At 41.8% G+C, this 21,473-nt stretch overlaps 1 protein-coding gene across 3 annotated transcripts in view; it reads left to right on the top strand.

Annotated features, from left to right (window-relative positions):
* Positions 1-21,473, top strand: part of FAM184B (family with sequence similarity 184 member B) — a 117,170-nt gene that overhangs the window by 35,149 nt on the left and 60,548 nt on the right. The window lies entirely within an intron of this gene.

The following is a 21,473-nucleotide window of genomic DNA, read 5'->3' as shown; positions in this document are numbered from 1 at the left end:
TAATCATATGAACCCTGAAAGCCCAGTCTAGAAATTACAGTTGGAGAAAGCAGAGACATTTGAAGTATGAGGAAAACTCAGTGAGGGAGATGGAGGCACCATGTGCTAAAGAATGCAGGTAGCCTCTAGGAGCTGCAAGCAATTCCAGATAACAGTCGTATAGCCATACGGAGGTGAATTATGCCAGCAGCCTGAATTAGATGAGAGACAACTTTCTCCCCAGGGGCTCCAGATGAGAACTCAGCAGGCAACACCTCAGTTTCATTCAGTCCTTGAGCAAGAACCTAGCCACATCATACTTGTCTGTTTGTGGTAATTTCTTTATCAACTTGTGGTCATTTCTTTATCAACAGTAGAAAATGAGCACACTTGGATTCATTTTGCTTACAACTGAAGAAGTCCCAACTGAACAGTGGGGAGAACATAGACCCCCTTCACTCTGTGGACCCTCTACAAACTGTTGTTCCTCACTCTGCTTTTCTTGGGTAGGAATCTGCTCGATAATGGCAGCTGCTGTTGACTAGTGTGATGGAAGAATCCCAAAATACATTTTGATAGGGACAAAGAGGGTGCAAAATGGCTCTTGGTTCTGAAGTGAGCTAGGGAGGAAGATTACTGGGGGAATGAAGTTGGGGGGAAAGACTGGTGGGACCTGGAAGAGACATGTGTCCTAATGAATCTCCCTGCTTCCACCATTCTCAACAGCAGCCAGAGTGATCTTTATAAAATGGGGATCTAATCACACTCTGAGCTCTCCAAGGCTTCCCATCCCACACAGGGTAAAACCCAGAGTTCTTCAAGAAGCCATGGGACCTCCAGAAGCCGGCCCTTCACCTCTCCTGCCCGCTCTTTGCCCTCACTGCTCGCTCTGCCCCAGCCACACTGGCCTCCGTGCCACTGCGGCAGCCAGACCACGTCCTTGCGCCTCTGGGACTCTGCTGCCACACCTCTGCCAGATGTGCTCGTCCCCACGCCCTTCGCTCGTTACTCTCCTGTGCCCATCTGCTCTCTACTCAAATGTTACTTCCTCAGTGAAGCCTTCCTTCACTGCTGTGTGTAAAATTTTAACTCCACCCCTCAAGTATTCCTTCCGTCCTTTATGCTTTTTCTTTGCACACATTACTTCCTACTGGATTGTTTGTTTCACTTATTTCACATGTTTGTTGTCTGACTCTCTTACTTGAATGTCAGCTTCAAGCATACAAGGATTTGGATTTGCTTTGAGCATGCTATATCCCCCATAATGAAAACCATGACCAAAAAAGGGGACGTGTGCATAAGGAGAGATATGTTTTGCTTCATGGGGTGATTTCTTTCTCTTTAAAAGAAATTGGTGGTAGATAATGTGATCCAGCAATCCCACACCTAAACATGTGTCCAGAAAAGACAAAAAGTCTAATTCGAATAGATACATGCAATGTTCATAGCAGCACTATTTACAGTAGCCAAGACATGGAAGGAACCTAAATATCCTCAACAGAGGAATGGATAAAGAAGATGTGGTACATATACCCAGCCATAAAAAAGAATGAAATAATGCCATTTGCAGCAACACAGATGGCCTAGAGATGAAGGTGAAGTAAGTCAGACAGAGAAAACACACCATGTGATATCACTTATACATAAGTGATATCCATATGATATGTGAAATCTAAAATATAGATGGACTTACAAAACAAAAACAGACTCATAGACATAGAAAACAAACTTATGGTTACCGAAGAGGATAATTTGGGAGTATGAGATTCACAGATGCATACTACCATAAATAACCAACGGGGACTTACTATATAGCACAGGGAGTTATATTCAATATCTTGTAATAAAACTGTGAAAGTGAAAGTCACTCAGTCATGTCCGACTCTTTGCGACAACATGGACTGCACAGTCCATGGAATTCTCCAGGCCAGAATACTGGAGTGGGTAGCCTTTCCCTTCTCCAGGGGATCTTCCCAACCCAGGGATTGAACCCAGGTCTCTCTCATTGCGGGCAAATTCTTTACCAGCTGAGCCACAAGGGAAGCCCAAGAATACTGGAGTGGGTAGCCTATCCCTTCTCCAGTGGATCTTCCCTACCCAAAAATTGAACCGGGGTCTCCTGGATTGAAGGCAGATTCTTTACCAACTGAGCTATGAGGGAAGCCCAATAAAACTGTAATGGAAAATAATTTTTAAAAGAATATAGATATATAACCAAATCATTTTCCTATATATCTGAAACTAACACAATATTATAAATCAACTATACTTCAGTTTTAAAAATAGGAAGGCATTTGTGGAGGATATATTGTTTCAGAAAAATAGTGAGCTGGCCATTTGTTCCCTTTAGCTACAAAAATCTAGGACAATGGACCATATGGCTTTGCAGTTTACTTTCATGCAGAGCAGACAGTGAAGACCGCTGTGATGGAAAAAGAAATACATGATATAAAACATAAACCCCCCATGAGGCTTTATGATACAAAGCACCTGGGAGCCTGGCTCCTGATGACAGTTATCATTTATAAATATTAAATAAATATAATCATGAATACACTCATTGCTCCCAGCCAACTTCCAGCTGGGCAGCTGCCACTCTTCCTTGTCTGTTTATTGTCATCTGAGCAATGAAGCCAACCTGACATCAGAACTCTCCCAAAAGCAAAATTGTTTGTGTTATTTCAAGAAGTGAGGGGTATAAACAACAGCCCAACTGGGTCTTAAAAACTACAGTGAAAAATCCCTAGCTACTCCCAAAATATGCCCTGAACTATAAATAGCTACATATGTTTTATGTATGTATGCATAATGTTTCTTTTTTTATTGTGTTTGTGATGTGAGCCATTTAATACAAACCCATTTGTTTATGATTCATCAGACCTTTCTTATGGACATAGACTTTGTGCAAGACACAATGCAAGGTACAGAGAATACAAAAGGGAGCAAGATAAATGGGTTATTTATTAGTTAATTTGTTTTTTTGGCTACCTTGGGTCTTAGCTGTGGCATGTGGGATTCTTGTTGCCTTATGAAGCATCTTTCATTGCAGCTGACAGTCTCAAGTTGAGGCTTGTGGGAGGCAGACTTTTAATTAGTTAGGATTAGGTTCAGCTACATATATAACAGAAAAATCCAAACAAACGAGAAGTTTTCCCTCCCTTACATAGAAGAGAACCAGAGGTACAAAATCAAAGGTTGGGATGGAAGAGTCACGCTGTCGCAAGTCAGGCTTTTGTATCTTTCCGCTCTGCCTTGCCAGCTGCAAAGTTTCTTCCTCAACATCAACTTCTGGTCCAAGATGACTGCTGGAGGTCCAGCCACGATAATTCTTTTCCACGCTGCTGGGAGGAGAAGGACAAAGATGTGTGCAGCCCCTCACATTTAAAGAGGCTTTCTGGAAACCTACGTAATACTCTTCCTAACATTTCATTAAGTAGCACTTAGCCACGTGGCCACAAACAACTGCACAAGGGTCTGGAAAATAGAGTAAATTAGCAGGATTATCAGCTAAAAATTGAGATTCTTGGGATCAATAAATTGTCAAGCAGGACACCATGCACTGGTTATCAATGCTCAGGGAGGATCCCGATTATTACTACATGGAAGAATAGCAAAGATCATCCCTGTGCCACCCACAGGGAGTAGAAGTCCAAGTACTTCTTCCCATAGCATCTTGGTGTCTGAGTTGCCAAGGAAAACACAACATTGTCAAGCACTGAATGAATCAACCCTTTACTCACATTGAGAAGAAAGAGAAAGATCAGCGCTAGTGGTGCATGCGCCGACACAGGGCGATTGTGCTATAGCAGAAGGACCCCTCCTACATGCTTCAGGAGTCTGAAATACTGAAATCCAGGCACATGCCTCAGGGCCATTGACCTACATGCTTCAGCAGAACAAAGGAGTACACGCTGAGCCTGAGACAGGGCAAGATATTCCTGCACAAGCTGATAAGCCCATGCAGGCTGTGTGGATTCTTTATTTCTAGGTAAGGAAGGGTTCCAGGCCAAGAGGCCCAGTCTTATGTGGCCTAGCAGTGGCTGAAAGACTACATGCAGGAGACTGCCTTTCCTAGTACAAATAGTGGTCTCTGATACAGAATGTAGCGTGGAATGCTAAGGTGGAGTAACTTCCCCAAAGTCACACAGCTCTTAGGTAGTGGATCCAGGCCATGAACTTGAGTAGTTTGGCCCTGGTGTCCACATACTTAACTCCTATGCTCTATAATAAAGGGCTTGACACTAAGGGACTCCCCAGCCACATGGACAGATCCTATGGGGGAACAGAGAAGGAAGGAAAAGAAAGGAATGTAAATTTTAAAATCTGTATCTCTTTTCTCTCTTCATACCAGAAGAGAACTATTAGGTGAGGAAAACTCACAGCATCAGCTTAGTGCCTCGGGACTCAGTACATATTTCTTGAATGAATGAATTCCCCACGGTGGCCCTGGAAGAGCTCTTGGAAGGCAGATGACATTGGATCTAGAGCTTCGTGTTGAGGAGCATTTCACCAGGGAGAGCATGGCAGGAAAGGCATGCCAGACAGATGGAGGAGCTTGAGCAAAACCAGAAAGTTTTGCAAGTGTGTGGCTTGTGCAGGGAACAGTGTATAACCCAGTTGTCACTGGAGCTTGTGGTCCTCAGGGGTGGTGGCAGGATTTGATACTGGATTGTTCCAAGCCTTGAATGTCATGCTGCCAAGGAGCATCATTTTATCCAGGGCGCTGTGAGGAGCCCCATCAGGTAGTGTGGGGAGAAGCTGTATTCAGTTTATTGACTCCTGGGGGGCAGGGAGCTGGGCAGCAGGGAGACAAGGCTGGGATAATGAGGACCTGGCGGTTGAGAGTAGGAGGTCCAGCACGAGGAGGGATGGACATGAAGACTTCCTGGCAGTCAGGCTGTGCAGTCTTCATGTCCTGGGGGAAGAGAAAAGGGCCAAAAAGGACTCCTGGGTTCCCAACTGAAGAGGACTGCATTGTGGCATCCAAGGGCAGGTCTGGATGGGAGGTAGCAAGGGGAAGGGGATGAGTTTGCTGTGGGACACACCATGTTGAGATGCCTACATTACCTTCCCTGATATGATTACCTCCTAATTGTCTCCCTGCTGTCACCGTGGTCCTCCCATAGTTTATTCACAACCCAGAAGCCAGAATGATCCTTTTTAAGTCACACTTCTTTCCTGCTCACACCTACCAGTGGCTCTCATCCCTGGGTAAAAGCCAAAGTCCTTGACTCTACAACCCAGGCCTCCCCAGACTAACTTCTGTTACTGCCTCTTGCTCACTCCACTCAACCTCACTGGCCTCAGGACCCTTGCTTTGGTCTAGAACCCTTCATCCAGATGTCTGCCTGGCTAAGCTCCCACCTCCTTTTGTCTTTGCCCAAATGCCACCTTCTCAATTAGGCCAACCTGAACTGTCTTATTTCTTTTTTTTTTTTTCTGTTAAACTCATTTTATTCAGTTTTTCCTTAAATGCACATGACAAAACTAAATAGAGAATAGCTGTTATTTAATACATAAGTATTTAATGTGATACTCAATTCTCCAGGTTAAAAGATCAACAACCACAGCAAGAAAAACAAGCCAGTGTTTCTCAATTTATGTTATCAAATATTAAATCATCTACATTAGTTGGCATGCTAATAATTTTCACTCAGTTTGGAAAATTTACATCAGTGGTTCACCAAAGCAGCAGCAGAGACCTGTTAAAGTTCAAATTCTTGGGGCCCATGCCAAGATGCTGGGGTTTCCCAGGTGGTGCTAGTGGTAAAGAATCTGCCTGCTAAAGCAAGAGACTTGAGTTCGATCTCTGGATTGGGAAGATCTCCTGGAGTGGGAAATGGCAACCTGCTACTCAGTCTATGGGGTTGCAAAGAGTCAGAAACAACTGAAGTGACTAAACACATCCTAAGACGTACTTAAATCAGAAACCCATCAAACTATGTTTTCATAAGGTGCCTAGTGGTTCTGCTGAGCTCCTACTTGCTCCACATGGAAATCAAGTTTAGACTGGTATGCACTAGCAGGATTTGCTAAAATAGTTGTATCTTTAGTGAAAACATATGGTTGCAAGCACTCTACAATTGTTCTGATGCCAATCTTTAGAAGTCAGACATAAAATGCATTGCTTAACTAATTATCAAATTAAAAAAAGAAAATCTTCTCTAGCATTCTTCCCTATGGCAAACAGGATAGTTAGCTTCAACTCACCTCCCTCATTTCACAATGATTATCGAATATCATTCAGCCTGGTTCTATGTGGATATATATAGTTTGTTGATTGGCAGTATTTGGACTGTTAGTGGAAACATCATACTATAAGAATACTGTGCAAATTTATGTAATAGGGTATTTTTTCTCTGGGTATCTCCAGCCCACAACTGTATCCACCTTGCTCATTTCCTGCTATTGTCGTGGTTTAGTCACTAAGTTGCACCTACATCTTTTGTGTCCCTATGGGCTATTGCCTATGAGGCTTCTCTGTCCATGGGATTTTGCAGGCAAGAATACTGGAGTGTGTTGCCATTTCCTTCCCCAGGGGATCTTCCTGACCCAGGAATCCAACCTGGGTCTCTTGCATTGGCAGGTGGATTCTTTACCACTGACCCACCAGGGAAGCCATGGCTTCACAGCTGAATTCTACCAAAAATTTCAAGAAGAGCTAACACCTATCCTACTTAAACTCTTCCAGAAAATTGCAGAGGAAGGGAAACTTCCAAACTCATTCTATGAGGCCACCATCACCCTAGTACCAAAACCTGACAAAGATACTACAAAAAAAGAAAACTACAGGCCAATATCACTGATGAACATAGATCAAAAATCCTCAACAAAATTCTAGCAATCAGAATCCAACAACACATTAAAAAGATTGTACACCATGACCAAGTGGGCTTTATCCCAGGGATGCAAGGATTCTTCAATATCCGCAAATCAATCAATGTAATTCACCACATTAACAAATTGAAAAACAAAAGCCATATGATTATCTCAATAGATGCAGAGAAGGCCTTTGACAAAATTCAACATCCATTTATGATAAAAACTCTCCAGAAAGCAGGAATAGAAGGAACATACCTCAACATAATAAAAGCTATATATGACAAACCCACAGCAAACATTATCCTCAATGGTGAAAAATTGAAAGCATTTCCCCTAAAGTCAGGAACAAGACAAGGGTGCCCACTTTCACCACTACTATTCAACATAGTCCTGGAAGTTTTAGCCACAGCAATCAGAGCAGAAAAAGAAATAAAAGGAATCCAAATTGGAAAAGAAGAAGTAAAACTCTCACTGTTTGCAGATGACATGATCCTCTACATAGAAAACCCTAAAGACTCTACCAGAAAATTACTAGAGCTAATTAATGAATATAGTAAAGTTGCAGGATATAAAATCAACACACAGAAATCCCTTGCATTCCTATACACTAATAATGAGAAAGTAGAAACAGAAATTAAGGAAACAATTCCATTCACCATTGCAATGAAAAGAATAAAATACTTAGGAATATATCTACCTAAAGAAACTAAAGACCTATATATAGAAAACTATAAAACACTGATGAAAGAAATCAAAGAGGACACTAATAGATGGAGAAATATACCATGCTCATGGATCGGAAGAATCAATATTGTGAAAATGAGTATACTACCCAAAGCAATTTACAAATTCAATGCAATCCCTATCAAGCTTCCAGCGATATTTTTCACAGAACTAGAACAAATAATTTCAAGATTTGTATGGAAATACAAAAAACCACGAATAGCCAAAGCAATCTTGAGAAAGAAGAATGGAACTGGAGGAATCAACTTGCCTGACTTCAGGCTCTACTACAAAGCCACAGTCATCAAGACAGTATGGTATTGGCACAAAGACAGAAATATAGATCAATGGAACAAAATAGAAAGCCCAGAGATAAATTCACACACATATGGACAGCTTATCTTTGACAAAGGAGGCAAGAATATACAATGGATTAAAGAGAATCTCTTTAACAAGTGGTGCTGGGAAAACTGGTCAACCACTTGTAAAAGAATGAAACTAGATCACTTTCTAACACTGCACACAAAGATAAACTCAAAATGGATTAAAGATCTAAATGTAAGACCAGAAACTATAAAACTCCTAGAGGAGAACATAGGCAAAACACTCTCCGACATAAACCACAGCAGGATCCTCTATGATCCACCTCCCAGAATTCTGGAAATAAAAGCAAAAATAAACCAATGGGACCTAATTAAAATTAAAAGCTTCTGCACAACAAAGGAAAATATAAGCAAAGTGAAAAGACAGCTTTCCTAATGGGAGAAAATAATAGCAAATGAAGCAACTGACAAACAACTAACCTCAAAAATATACAAGCAACTCCTGCAGCTCAATTCCACAAAAATAAACGACCCAATCAAAAAATGGGCCAAAGAACTGAATAGACATTTCTCCAAAGAAGACATACGGATGGCTAACAAACACTTGAAAAGATGCTCAACATCACTCATTATTAGAGAAATGCAAATCAAAACCACAATGAGGTACCACTTCACACCAGTTAGAATGTCTGCGATCCAAAAATCTGCAAGCAATAAATGCTGGAGAGGGTGTGGAGAGAAGGGAACCCTCCTACACTGTTGGTGGGAATGCAAACTAGTACAGCCACTATGGAAAACAGTGTGGAGATTCCTTAAAAAAATTGCAAATAGAACTGCCTTATGACCCAGCAATCCCACTGCTGGGCATACACACTGAGGAAACCAGAATTGAAAGAGACACATGTACCCCAATGTTCATCGCAGCACTGTTTATAATAGCCAGGACATGGAAATAACCTAGATGTCCATCAGCAGATGAATGGATAAGAAAGCTGTGGTACATATACACAATGGAGTATTACTCAGCCGTTAAAAAGAATACATTTGAATCAGTTCTGATGAGATGGATGAAACTGGAGCCGATTATCCAGAGTGAAGTAAGCCAGAAAGAAAAACACCAATACAGTATACTAACACATATATATGGAATTTATAAAGATAGCAATGATGACCCTGTATGCAGGACAGCAAAAAAGACACAGATGTGTATAATGGACTTTTGGACTCAGTGGGAGAGGGAGAGGGTGAGATGATTTGGGAAAATGGCATTGAAACATGTATAATATCATCTAAGAATCTAATTGCCCGTCTATGTCCGATGCAGGATATGGCACGCTTGGGGCTGGTAAGCAGGGATGACCCAGAGAGATGTTGTGGGGAAGGGGGTGGGAGGGGGGTTCATGTTTGGGAATGCATGTACACCCGTGGTGGATTCATGTCAATGTATGGCAAAACCAATACAGAATTGTAAAGTAATATAAACAATAAATTTTTAAAAAAAGAAAGTGAAATAAGAGAGTGAAAAAGTTGGCTTAAAACTCAACATTCAAAAAACTGAGATCATGGCATCTGGTCTCATCACTTCATGGCAAATGGATGGGGAAACAATGGAAACAGTGAAAAACTTTATTTTCTTGGGCTCCAAAACCACTGTAGATGATGACTGCAGCCATGAAATTAAAAGACACTTGCTATGACCAACCTAGACAGCATATTAAAAAGCAGAGACATTACTTTGCCGACAAAGGTCCATCTAGTCAAAGCTTTGGTTTTTCCAGTAGTCATGTATGGATGTGAGAGTTGGACCATAAAGAAGGCTGGGCACCAAAGAGTTGATGCTTTTGAACTGTGGCATTGGAGAAGACTCTTGAGAGTCCCTTGGACTGCAAGGAGATCCAACCAGTCCATCCTAAAGGAGATCAGTCCTGAGTGTTCATTGGAAGGACTGTTGTTGAAGCTGAATATCCAATACTTTGGCCACCTGATGTGAAGAGCTGACTCATTTGAAAAGACCCTGTTGCTGGGAAAGATTGAAGGCAGGAAGAGAAGGCGATGACAGAGGATGAGATGGCTGGATGGCATCACTGACTCAGTGGACATGAGTTTGGGTAAACTCTGGGAGTTGGTGATGGACAGGGAAGGCTGCCGTGCTGCAGTTCATGGGATTGCAAAGAGTCAGACACAACTGAGCTACTGAACTGAACTGAACTGAAATGATGTGAAGAACTGACTCATTAGAAAAGACCCTGATGCTGGGAAAGATTGAAGGCAGAAGGAGAAGGGGACAACAGAGGATGAGATGGTCACAGGGCATCACTGATTCAATGGGCATGAGTTTAAGCAATGTCTTGGAGTTGATGATGGGCAGAGAAGGAAGCCTGGCATGCTGTAGTCCATGGGATCACAAAGAGTTGGACATGACTGAGCGACTGAACTGATTGAATTAGTAGAAATTTATCAGTAATTGACACTAATTTGGATGAGCGTGTCTCTTTCTAGAACGCAGAGGGAATGTGACTTACCATTTTGAGTTAGTGGAAATAAAAGCTTCCAAAACATACAATTGTAGAGAAAAAAATAGAGCTTAACATAATCTCATAATTGGAGAGCCTAGAAAATTAGAAGCATACAGGAAATGCACTGTCTTATTTCAAACAATGGTACCCTCTCTCCCCATACTCCTCATCTCCCTTTCCTGGTCTGCTTTTTCATTTTCCGTTGTACTTACAACCTTGTAACTAACCATAATGAACTCATTTATTATATCTATTGTTTATTGTCGATCTCTCTGCCCCCTCCTCCCTCGCCCTGCCACTAGAATCCAACTCCAAGAAGGCAGTGATCTCTATATGTCATGTCCCCTGATACATCCCAGGAACCTTGAAGGGTGCCTGGCACATAATGAGATCTCAGTAAGGACAACCTGTCAGATTTATGAACACTGTGTAAATGCATTGGTGTCAGAAATGGTGGTCTTCTACTCTGAACAGAGGTGGGGACTGTGGAGACAGAATCTGATATTCACCCTGGGGTACTGGTGGAAAGGATTTGAGATTTCTCTGTCTGGAGGGGAGGACTTCCACCCAAGGTATCAAGGAAGGGATGTCAATTTGAGGAGAGACCCACCAGGAGTCAAGAAGCCATCCCCAAAGTCAGTCCAGCCTGGGGCCAAATGGTATGAGTACTTGAATACTAGTTCTGCACGAGAAATTCAGGCTCCCTGCCCTCATTCAGAGCACAATGCTTTTCAGGCTCAGGGCTATATGTTGCTGTGGAAAGAACTAGGATTGAGTCAAACAAATTTGGGTTTGTGGCCCACTAGCTCTGGGACAAATTATTTGACCTCTTTGTTTCTCAGTTTACTTTTCTGTAAAAGGAGAATAATAAAGCCTTTATAGCCTTATTAATGTTACTATTATTATCATTATTCAAAGAGGTTATCAAGTGCCCACATTTTATATAGGCACCATTCCTGGCATCAAGTAAGCACTTACAATGTTAATTCTAAGGATGTTGATGATGATGATTACAATACAAGGACCTAGATATTTGTTGTTGCTAAACAGGTACATTTAACTCATTCTCCTACTCATTTCTCTGCATTTGTCTCTGTGGCTGAATCATTCTTTTCCAGTATTTAACTGGCTTTTCCCATGTGATGGAAAACAAGGGCGTAGGTTACTCTGAATGAACATCCTTCCAACCCTCAGACCCAACAGGCAAGAGAGATTCTCTCCTACCCCAATTGAATAAAACCCTCAGAAGGACCCTGCTTGGCCTGGCTTGGATCCTGTGACCAGCCTGTCCTAATCACTTGGTCAGAAGAATGGGGTTCTATCAACAGCCAGCCAAGGATACCTTCTCACCACTTTTGGTCAGGGGTAAGAGTCTTTCACAGATTGTAGGTCGGATATTACATTTTTCTGGAAAAGTAAAGTAGTCATCTCCTGTCATCATGTCATTTTTCATCACTTCATGATTGTTTTTTTATGTACTTGTTGCTAAATTGTGAGTTTCCTGGGGCAGGGACCATGACTTCAGTATGGTTGCTCTGCTCCTTCATGATGCCTGTTGAAGGGAAGGGCTTCTGTAAATGGAAGTTGTTGAACTGAAGCTGAGTGTGAGCTAGATCAAAGAGTAGCACAGTCTGTAGATAACACCTGAGGAGACAGAAGTGGCGTTTCCTGGGAGTCTCATGGGCTTCAAATTTAGGGTCTTCTGAGACCCATTATCTTTCTCATGAGGGACTTTGAGATTCAGTGAAAGGAATACTGAAAATCAAGAGATTAAAGCCCACTTGTGACTCTTCTACACAAACTGTGTGACCATGTAGAAATCAGCAGACTCCTGGGGCCAATGTTGTCTTATTTATAAAATGAGAAAGATGGTCTTGGTGGTATCTTGTTTACAGTTTTAAAATTCTGTGAATATACTCATCTTGCTTTTTGACATTTTATTGATTCCTTTGAATCTCTGTTCAACATTTGAGTAGTGTCACAATTTGGTGTCATTTTTAAAGGTCATTGTATTTATCTTGCACCACTTAAAAATTCAACAGTAACCTTTTCAATTTAAACTGAGGGAAGACTCAATTTAGAGGAAAGAGCATTGGACTGAAAATCAGGACACAAGCTCTAGTTTCCATTCTGCCCTAATGGGATGAAGGATATTGGCAAAACTGCTTAAAATCTTTGAGCCTTGGCCTCCTCATTTGTATGTATAACACAGCCGGTGTAGATTTGGTAAAATGCAAGATCGGACTTTAACTTTCTAAGGTACTGGCACAGGGGAAACAGCCTGTCTCTCTTTTTTCCTGTTAGTAAGACAACCATCTATGCTTTAGCTAAGCACATGGCAGCCCAGCCTCAGACTTCATCTCCCCACCTTCCTGTGGCTCTGAGATAAAGAGCAGGCCTATGGGTGCTGAGAGAAGTGGTATATACATCTTCCAGTTTATCCCCAACCTAAGCACAGTTTGCTCACCCTGGACCTCTTCTATCTGGGCCCAAAATTGAGCCCAGATAATGGAAGCTACAGGTTGATGCAGGTTGGGGATGGCAGAGCTGAGAGGTAATAAACCAGAACCTTCCCCCAAATTCTAACCACCACTGGCCTAGGGACTGTTTTGAGAAAGACAAAAATGAATTTCCACTTTATTTAATCTTCTGTGTTTTGGGGAGTCTTTTATAGCAACTTAGCCTGCACCTTATCAATCACAGAACTGTGATTCCCTTTTCCTTAGTTGGCACTATGATTTTCTTTAAATGGCTTACACAGTGGTTGAGAACATAGGCTCTAGAATAAGAATGGAACAGAATCAATGATGGTTTGGTTGCTCTTCAACCCCAGAACCTCAAGAATGTTACCTAATATTCCATGCCTTTGTTAGACAATATGTATAGTCAGGCAACATTGAAACTTACGTCCTGGGATTATTGTGAGGATCAGATGAGAAGAAGGTATAGAAAGCCATGACCTCAGTGTTGGCATCTTGTAAACCTTCAAAAAATATTCATTCCTATTAAAATTATCAGTATTATCCAGATCATCCTTACTGTTATCACCATCATCATGTATTTATATGCTTTTGAAACTGGCTCTCTAAACATCCTAGACTTTGGAAACCCAGTCAGAACAGTCACCCAACCTGAATTGAGCACTCTAGAACTCTGTATATCTGTTTGACACAGGATGAATTTAGTACCATGTGTGAGTGTGTGTCCTAAAGACACCTGCTGCCTTTGCATTTAGTCTGCTTGTAGTGTCAACTACAGGGTGAGCATGGTGTTGGCTGCACCTGTGGTTTTGCATGTTCAGCATCCTCTCAGGAGCCAGAGCACCTGAAGTGAGATAAATGAGAGGTTGAGTAGAGAGTGGTTTCTTTTTCTTGTCATCCTTACATGTGTTTTTTGGATTATTAAAAAATGCCAATGGCAAGGATCTAAGGAAGAAGCTTTAAACATTACCATTCATATGAAAATCTTTTCTTCTTAATCAAATATGATATTGAATGTAGAAAAGCCATGTGGTTAATTGGTTCATATAGTTTGGGGATTAAAAAAATATTTAAAAATTTTCCCTTTTCAGTTCAGTTCAGTCACTCAGTCATATCTGACTCTTTGCAACCTCAAGGACTGCAGCATGCCAGGCTTCCCTGTCCATCACCAACTCCCAGGGCTTGCTCAAACTCATGTCCATCGAGTCGGTGATGCCATCCAACCATCTCATCCTCTGTTGTCCCCTTCTCCTCCCACTTTCAATCCTTCCCAGCATTGGGGTCTTTTCCAATGAGTTGGTTCTTCATATCAGGTGGCCAAAGTATTGGAGCTTCAGCTTCAGCATCAGTCCTTTCAATAAACATTCAGGACTGATTTCCTGGGATTGACTGATTTGATTTCCTTGCTGTCCAAGGGACTGTCAAGAGTCTTCTCCAGTACCACAGTTCAAGAGCATCAGTTCTTTGGTGCTCCTTTTCTTTGATCATTTTAATTAACCAAATAATACAAACTTTGTAGGAAATTAGGAAATTAAGCAAAAATTTTAATAATTAAAATCCCCTATGGTTCTACCACCTAGAAATAACTATACTAGAATGCTGAGATGCTTTCTAGTCATAAGTCAGCATTTCCCCCTAGCTGTCCAGGACAGCATTCGCCCCCTATGCCTACACATCTGGCCCAAACTCTCTCCCCAGAATTCTTCCTCACTGTCACCATCTGCTGTCCTCCTACCCAGCAAAACCTGTGTGCACTGACTGTGAGATAAAAGGAGCCCCAAGCCCTGAGCCCTCCAAGCATTTAATTCTCCTGTACTTTTGATACTGAACTCACAGTGTCAAAACCTAAAGAACTCCTGGCTCAGGGACTTCACTGGTAGCCCAGTGGTTGAGAATCTACCTGCCAGTGCAGGGAACATGGGTTCTATCTCTTGTCTGGGAAGATCCGCATGCTGCAGGGCAACTGAGCCCGTGTGCTGCAACTCCCGAGACCGCCCACCACAACAAAGATTCTGAGTGCCGCAACTAAGACTCAACGCACCAATAATTTATTTATTTCTATTTATAAGTAAATATTTTTTTTAAAAAAACTTCCTGGTCCAGCATATTCCAAAATATATAATGAGACATCAGTTGGAATTTTAATTTTTAAAAAACTTGATGACCAACTGCTGGGGTAAAGACAGCTAAACATATACCAGAGCTGCACACACTTCAAGCTTATTCAATCTTGGACTCCCTTGTTCATGTCCATTCCCTGTGGGAAATATCAGTTTAGTTTGTCTATTTCATTTACTAGGAGAAGAAACAGTTTTCTCAGAGAGATTAGAGGACTTCCCTAATGTCACACTGCTTGAGAGAAACAGAACTTGGCCTTGGGACTCATACCTATTGGCAGAAGGCCCTGTGCTTCCTCCAAGGTCCCACAGAGTCTTTGTTCTGCACCATCTTTCCATCTAGATGTTTTGCATACACCAGTGTGTGTGTACCTGCCTCTTGTTTCCTCTGTGAGATTAGGGAACAAGTCCTAATATTTTGTTCCTTCTTCTCCAGTTCTGAAGTTGATGCTCAGTGAACCATATTGAGTTTCCTTGGAAGAGTCAGAAATATCAGCTGTAGTGGACATCTGGTCTTGCTGACACAGCACCCATTCTTTTTGGTAACATAGTTCCATTTTCCTTGAGGTGCTGACCATGTACCCTACTTCAGTCCTCCATCCATGTGGTTAAGGCAGATAAGCACCATTCTCTTGGATCCCATATGCCCTGAAATTAGTCAGTTGGTGTATTCTATTCCTTTGCCCACAGGAACTAGTGTTAGACCCATGACCCTGCCCAGGTGAATAGAGTCAACTTGAGACTCTTGTTGGAACTGTTGACAAAGAGGACTCTCTTTCCGGGAATGTCCTAAGCTGGCAAAATGTAATCTTGATGCTACCTGTAGCTACTTTCCAAAGAACCTGCCAAGAATAAAGCCAACTCAGAGAAAAGCAAAACTGTGAGATGGGAAAAGATAGCCTCGATGACATTATTTAAGAGCCTGGAGCTATCTGTACCTGAAGCTAGCACTAGCTCTGGGTTTTTCAGGTACCTGAGCCAATAAATTGCCTTTTTCCCAGTCTAGTGGATCTGGGTTTCTGTTTTTGTATCTAGAAGAGTCCTTATTAGTAAATCAGAACATTTCTAGAATTTGGTTGCTAAAACATAAAGATTTTAAAGGGAATTTCATGTGTTTTTACTGGACAAGAAGCATCAAGTCAAGACATACTGAAGGGGATTATTCTGTAACTCCTGGACCTTTCCTTCCTTTTTAATAGCAAAGAAGGAGTTTTCAGGAATATGTGTTACATACATTTTCTACCCTCGAGAACTGGCAGACTTTATAAGACTGGCTAAGGGAATTCAGCTAAGAGAAAGAAGACTGTCACCATTAGTGGAAACAGAGATGATTATATGTTTAATTTTATTACCACAACCCAACCTGGCAAATTCTTAGATACCTCCAGTTTGTATAACTGCACAGACAGCTATTGGATTTAAACTTAGTGAAAAGAACTCTGAATTTATGGCCTGACACATATTAGGTGCTCACTAAATATGTATTACTTTTGCTATTTTCTGACTTTATCACTTAGGGGTAGTAAAAATCACAAAATTGCATTTTTTATCGGTTAGCTGGGAATATTAATTGCTTGCTTTCTTCCAAGACAGTCCTGTTTAATTTCTGTAGCACATAACACATCTGAATGGTATACTCCCTTTGTTGTATGGACATTTTCATTCATTTTTCCCATCACTTATTCATTCATTTATCCTCTATTGAACTCTAGACCAGGGATTCTGCAAGGTGGTGAGGATACAGTGGTGTAAAACAGTCCCTGTTATTTTATTTCAACAGTCTTTCACAGAGGACCCACTGCTGGTTGCCTGGTCCAGTGTTTGGCATCTGGACACAAAGTTGAGAGTAAGTCATGACTCTGTCCCTACAAAGCCAGCAGGCTCCACAGTGGAGAGTCCCCCACAGCCCATGTCCTACCCTCAGGAACAGTGGGGCAGGAAAAGGACGAGAGCCACTGTGGTAGGTGATGAGGAGCCCCTCGGGAGTATTAAGCAGGAATGTAGTTAGTTCTTGGACTGGGAAAGAATACTTTAGTGAGGCAAGGGATGAAAGGGGGCCCTAAAGAAGAGTAATTGCATAAAGGTGATTTGGAGGAAATGATTCCAGAAATTTTTAGGCAGTAGGGAGAGCAGGTATGCCTTCAGCTTGACAAAAGGCAGATGCTCTTATTATTGTTGTCACATGTTTATTTCCAAGAGAGGTTTATTCAAGGTTGAGTTCAAGAGCTCATTTCTGAAAGCAGAGAGTGGCTGCACCCACCATGGCCTGGGGCCTGTGGCTACCTGTCTCCTGGATAGAAGCCTCAGGCAGCACTGGGCACACTTCATTACACCCACAGCAGCAACAAGACTGCCTTAAACTTCCCCCTCACGGAACCAAGGTCCTTAATGGAAAAGACAACACATAATACCACAGCTGAGCTGCTCAGACCAAAATAGGCCAGCCAGGAGGAGGCAGCGCCACCAAAACTGAGATCCCCAGGAGGGAGGCCTCAGCACTTCCACTTCCCTGTTAGAATGTTTCTCCTTCCAGGGCTTGTGTCTCAGTTTTAGACACATGTGGATTAACTGATGTGGAACAGTTTGATGGTATAGCCCTATCCTCCAAAAAAAAAAAAAAAAAAGAGTTTTTTCTGATTATGTTAATAATTGAAGTGCACACTCATATAGAAAATTGGGGAATACACAAACCTGAAACTATCACAACATTATTAATCGGCTATATCCCAATATAAAATAAAAAGTTTTTTAAAAAGTCACTCAAACTACCACAAGGGCACAACTCTTTCTGTCTGAGTCTACCTGTGTGTCTATCCACACACACTGTACTCTTATTTCCTTCTAATAAACACTTTACTTGTTTCACTAAAAAAAGTTTTAAAAAAGTAGAAAAATGGATACCCCTCACTATTACCATTCAGAGATAACCTTGGTCATGTTTTTAATATATTCTTGACCTTTTTCTTTGTTGATGTGTGTTTGATTTTGGAACCATGTTGCACCCTCACTTTTACACCCTTTTTATTTTAATTTAGAGTAATCTAGTCCTGACATTGGGGGGTCCCTGACATGAGAGGCTGGCAAAGGCTCTGTTCTCCCATAAATACTCTCCATAGTACCAGTCAGAGAAAAAAGATGCTCTGGTTACTTACTCAACCTTGTGTTTGATGCCAAACACTGGACCAGGCAACCAGCAGGCACATAGTGGGTCCCCTGTGAAAGATTGTTGAACTAGCAGGAACTTGACCCAAGGTGGCCCTTCTGTTTCTGGTGTGCAATTTAAGTGTGCAGCATGCACCCATCACCCATAAATTGAGAATAAAACTCCCAATTGCTGTACTCAAAGCCACGTGCTGCCAGAACACAGAAATTCAGCCTTGACTGCAAGGACAATTTGCAAAGCTCACCCACATGTAATAAATCAATCTGTGGGTTTTGATGTGGTATTTGGACAAGACTATGTCACTTGAAACATATTGTTTGACTGAGGATTATGTAGATGGTACAATAAATGGATTGGAAAATGTTTAAAGAGATTATCCCACACACACACAGAGAGAACAGTGGAGAAAATAAGAATCCCCTTTAGAATGCACATTCAATATATTTATTTTTCATTCTGTGGGATTTACCTTGTGAAGATGCTTTGTGAACTGTAAAGTGCTGTGTAAAATAACATTAGCACTCAGTGTGGTATCATTTGTATGGAACAAATGGATATGTGTGTCCTTATAGATGCGCACAGAAAACCTGGTTTCAGAGTTTATAAATTATTGTAATAATTTATAACTTATTATAAATTTACATTTATAATATGTAACCTAAAGCAGGCAAACTTGAAGAGCTGCCTTTTCTGCTAAAAAGTTCACACGATTTTGTTTCTTTCTGTGGTTATAGATTTTGATGCTCTTATTTGGATTACCTCTCTGTTAAAAATATTTCATGTGAGAGATATTAAGAGTTCTTTGTATTGATTTTTAAATACTTTTTTTGTATTGATTTTGTTCACAAAAGAAGTATTGCAATACATATGCATAACTATTGACTAGGTTGACTAACCAAGGGCACTAACCCTAGTCTTTGCATTCTAAGAAACTGTAAACAGTCGTTCAAGCTTCAAAAGATGGTCCCTTTCTAGGTCCCTCATCTTTTTGTTTGTTTATTTTAAGCTTTTCTTTTAAAAAAATTTTATTGGAGTATAGTTGATTCACAGTGTTGTATTAGTTTCAAGTATACAGCAAAGTGAATTGGTTATACATATATCCACTCTTTTTTTTTTAATTCTTTTCTTATGCAGGTCCCTCATCTTATGCAGGTGGTGAAACTCCCTGGAAGACAGACAGACTTATATCTGTGAGTGTTGGCCTCTGTTGGTAAGAGCAGATGAGGGGCTCTCATTAAGGGACGGTCTCTCAGTAAGAGCATCCTGGAGAGACTGCCCTTACCTTTCAGCTAAGTCTCAGTCTAAATTGGCTTGGGAGACAGTTGAGCTTCCATTATTCAGAAGCTTGTGCCTCACAGCTCAATGCCATGTGTAGCCAGTTGCCTACAGCTCTCTGATCAGTAATGGTGAGATTTTAATCTGTGTTTTGGACTCCACCTAGAATTGCATTCCAAGTCCATTTGCCTTCAGGAGCCCAGCCTTGTTAGGACCTGTTTTAATCTATTTCCATAAAGGAAGGAACATCAACCACATGACCTCTGCTCTTCTCAGGAGTTTCAGCACCCACATGCAGGGCTTCCTTCTTAAGATTTAGCTAGTCCTCTTTCTTACTTTGTGTCAGGGAAGTTGGGGCTCCTTTGTGTGCAGGGACATGAGTCAAGAGCAATGACCTTGCCCTATCCATGTTCTGGCCTCCCAGGATGCTGTGCTTCTGAGGTGGGATGGCATGGACACACCCCCTGTCATGCCAGCTGGAGAATCCTCTGGACTTTTTCCTCTCTCCCATGCCACACCTAGTAAGTCAATGGCCCTGCCACTGTTCCTCATTGGCAGCTCTTGATCCACACCCCTTTCCCCTGCTCTAATTCCAGCCTTTACCCCAACTCATTCCCCTGTTCTCCCTGCCCCCAATCACATCTGGACTTCAAACTGAAGCCAAGGCAGTGGTCCCCAAACATATGAAATAGGAAATGTCTTAGTCAAGCTTCTCCAGAGGGACAAGACCAATAGGATAGAGAAAGAGACTTCTTATGAGAAATTGTCTCACATGATTATAGAAACTGAAAAGTCTCAAATATACCATCTGCAAGTTGGTGATCCTTGGGCGCTGGTGGTGCAAATCCCAGTCTGAATCTAAAGGCCTGAGAACCAGGAAAACCAATGGTGTAAATCCTAATCTGAGGACAAGAGAAGACTTGCATGCCATCTCAAGCTGTCAGAGAGTGAATTTTCCCTAACCCAGGCTTTGTTCTATCCAGGCCTCCACTGGATATTGAATAAGGCCCACCCACACTGGGGAGGGCAATCTGCCTTACTCAGTTGACAGATTCAAATGTTAACCTCATCTAGAAACACAGACACACCCAGGATAATATTTAACAGATATCTCAGCCCCTCATAGCCCAGTCAAGCTGACATGTAAACTTAACCATTACAGAGAGTTTTATTCCCTGTAGTTTCAGAAAGGCAGAATCTTGTAAGAAAAGCTTCCTACATGGCACAGAAGCCACAGTTCCTTCAAGTATGCACCCATTTGCTTTCAGAGCCCAAGGCCCTGAGCAACCAGATGTTAAAAAGGCAGGTCCTGGCTTCTCCCTGCCCCAGACCTCCCACATCTCTGGGCAAATGGGAGTCTGCATGACCACATGCAGACTACGTGCTATGTATTCTATGTACTACATGCTGCATGCTATGTAAACAGGATAAAGTCCAAACTCCTTCACATAGATGGTGGACTCTTGAGTGTCTGACCTCTGCCCACCTGTCTAGCACTGGATCATGGTGTTCCCCCTTTCCTGCCAATGTCCCTCACCAGGCTCTGGCCAGGAGGACTCCCACTGCATACCTCCTCCCAGTCCCCTCGATTTCATGTCTTTGTGCTACTTCTTGGTCCTGACACTCCCCCCACCTGTATGTTTTCCTCTTTCTCTTCACTTGGCTGATACTTGCTCATATTTTCAAACCCAACTCAAGAATCCTCTGCATCTGATACCTCTATGCTAGGATAAAGAAATATTTCATTCATTCAACAAAGAGTTACAGAGGCCTTTCCACATGTCAGGCACTATTCTGGGATCTAGCAATGGACACAACAGACGAAAGAACATACCTGCACATAACACTTATTCTCAGAGGAAGACCAATAAGCAAATTAAAAAAAAACACGTAAAATATATATGTTAGATAAAGGTGACATGAAGAAAAATAAAGCAGGATGAGGTATGGGAGAGCACTGATTTGGGGAGTAATCAAGGCAGGTCTCACTGATAAGGTGGCAAATGAGCAGAAACCCGAAGGAGAATGGTTGTCCCAGAGGAAGCAACAGTATCCACGCAGATACAATGAGTGAG

This window comes from Oryx dammah, unplaced genomic scaffold (genome assembly GCF_014754425.2).
Source record: "Oryx dammah isolate SB20612 unplaced genomic scaffold, SCBI_Odam_1.1 HiC_scaffold_3, whole genome shotgun sequence".
Lineage (NCBI taxonomy): Eukaryota > Metazoa > Chordata > Mammalia > Artiodactyla > Bovidae > Oryx > Oryx dammah.
The sequence above is the reverse complement of the archived record's forward strand: the minus strand, read 5'-3'. Positions and strand labels throughout refer to the sequence as shown.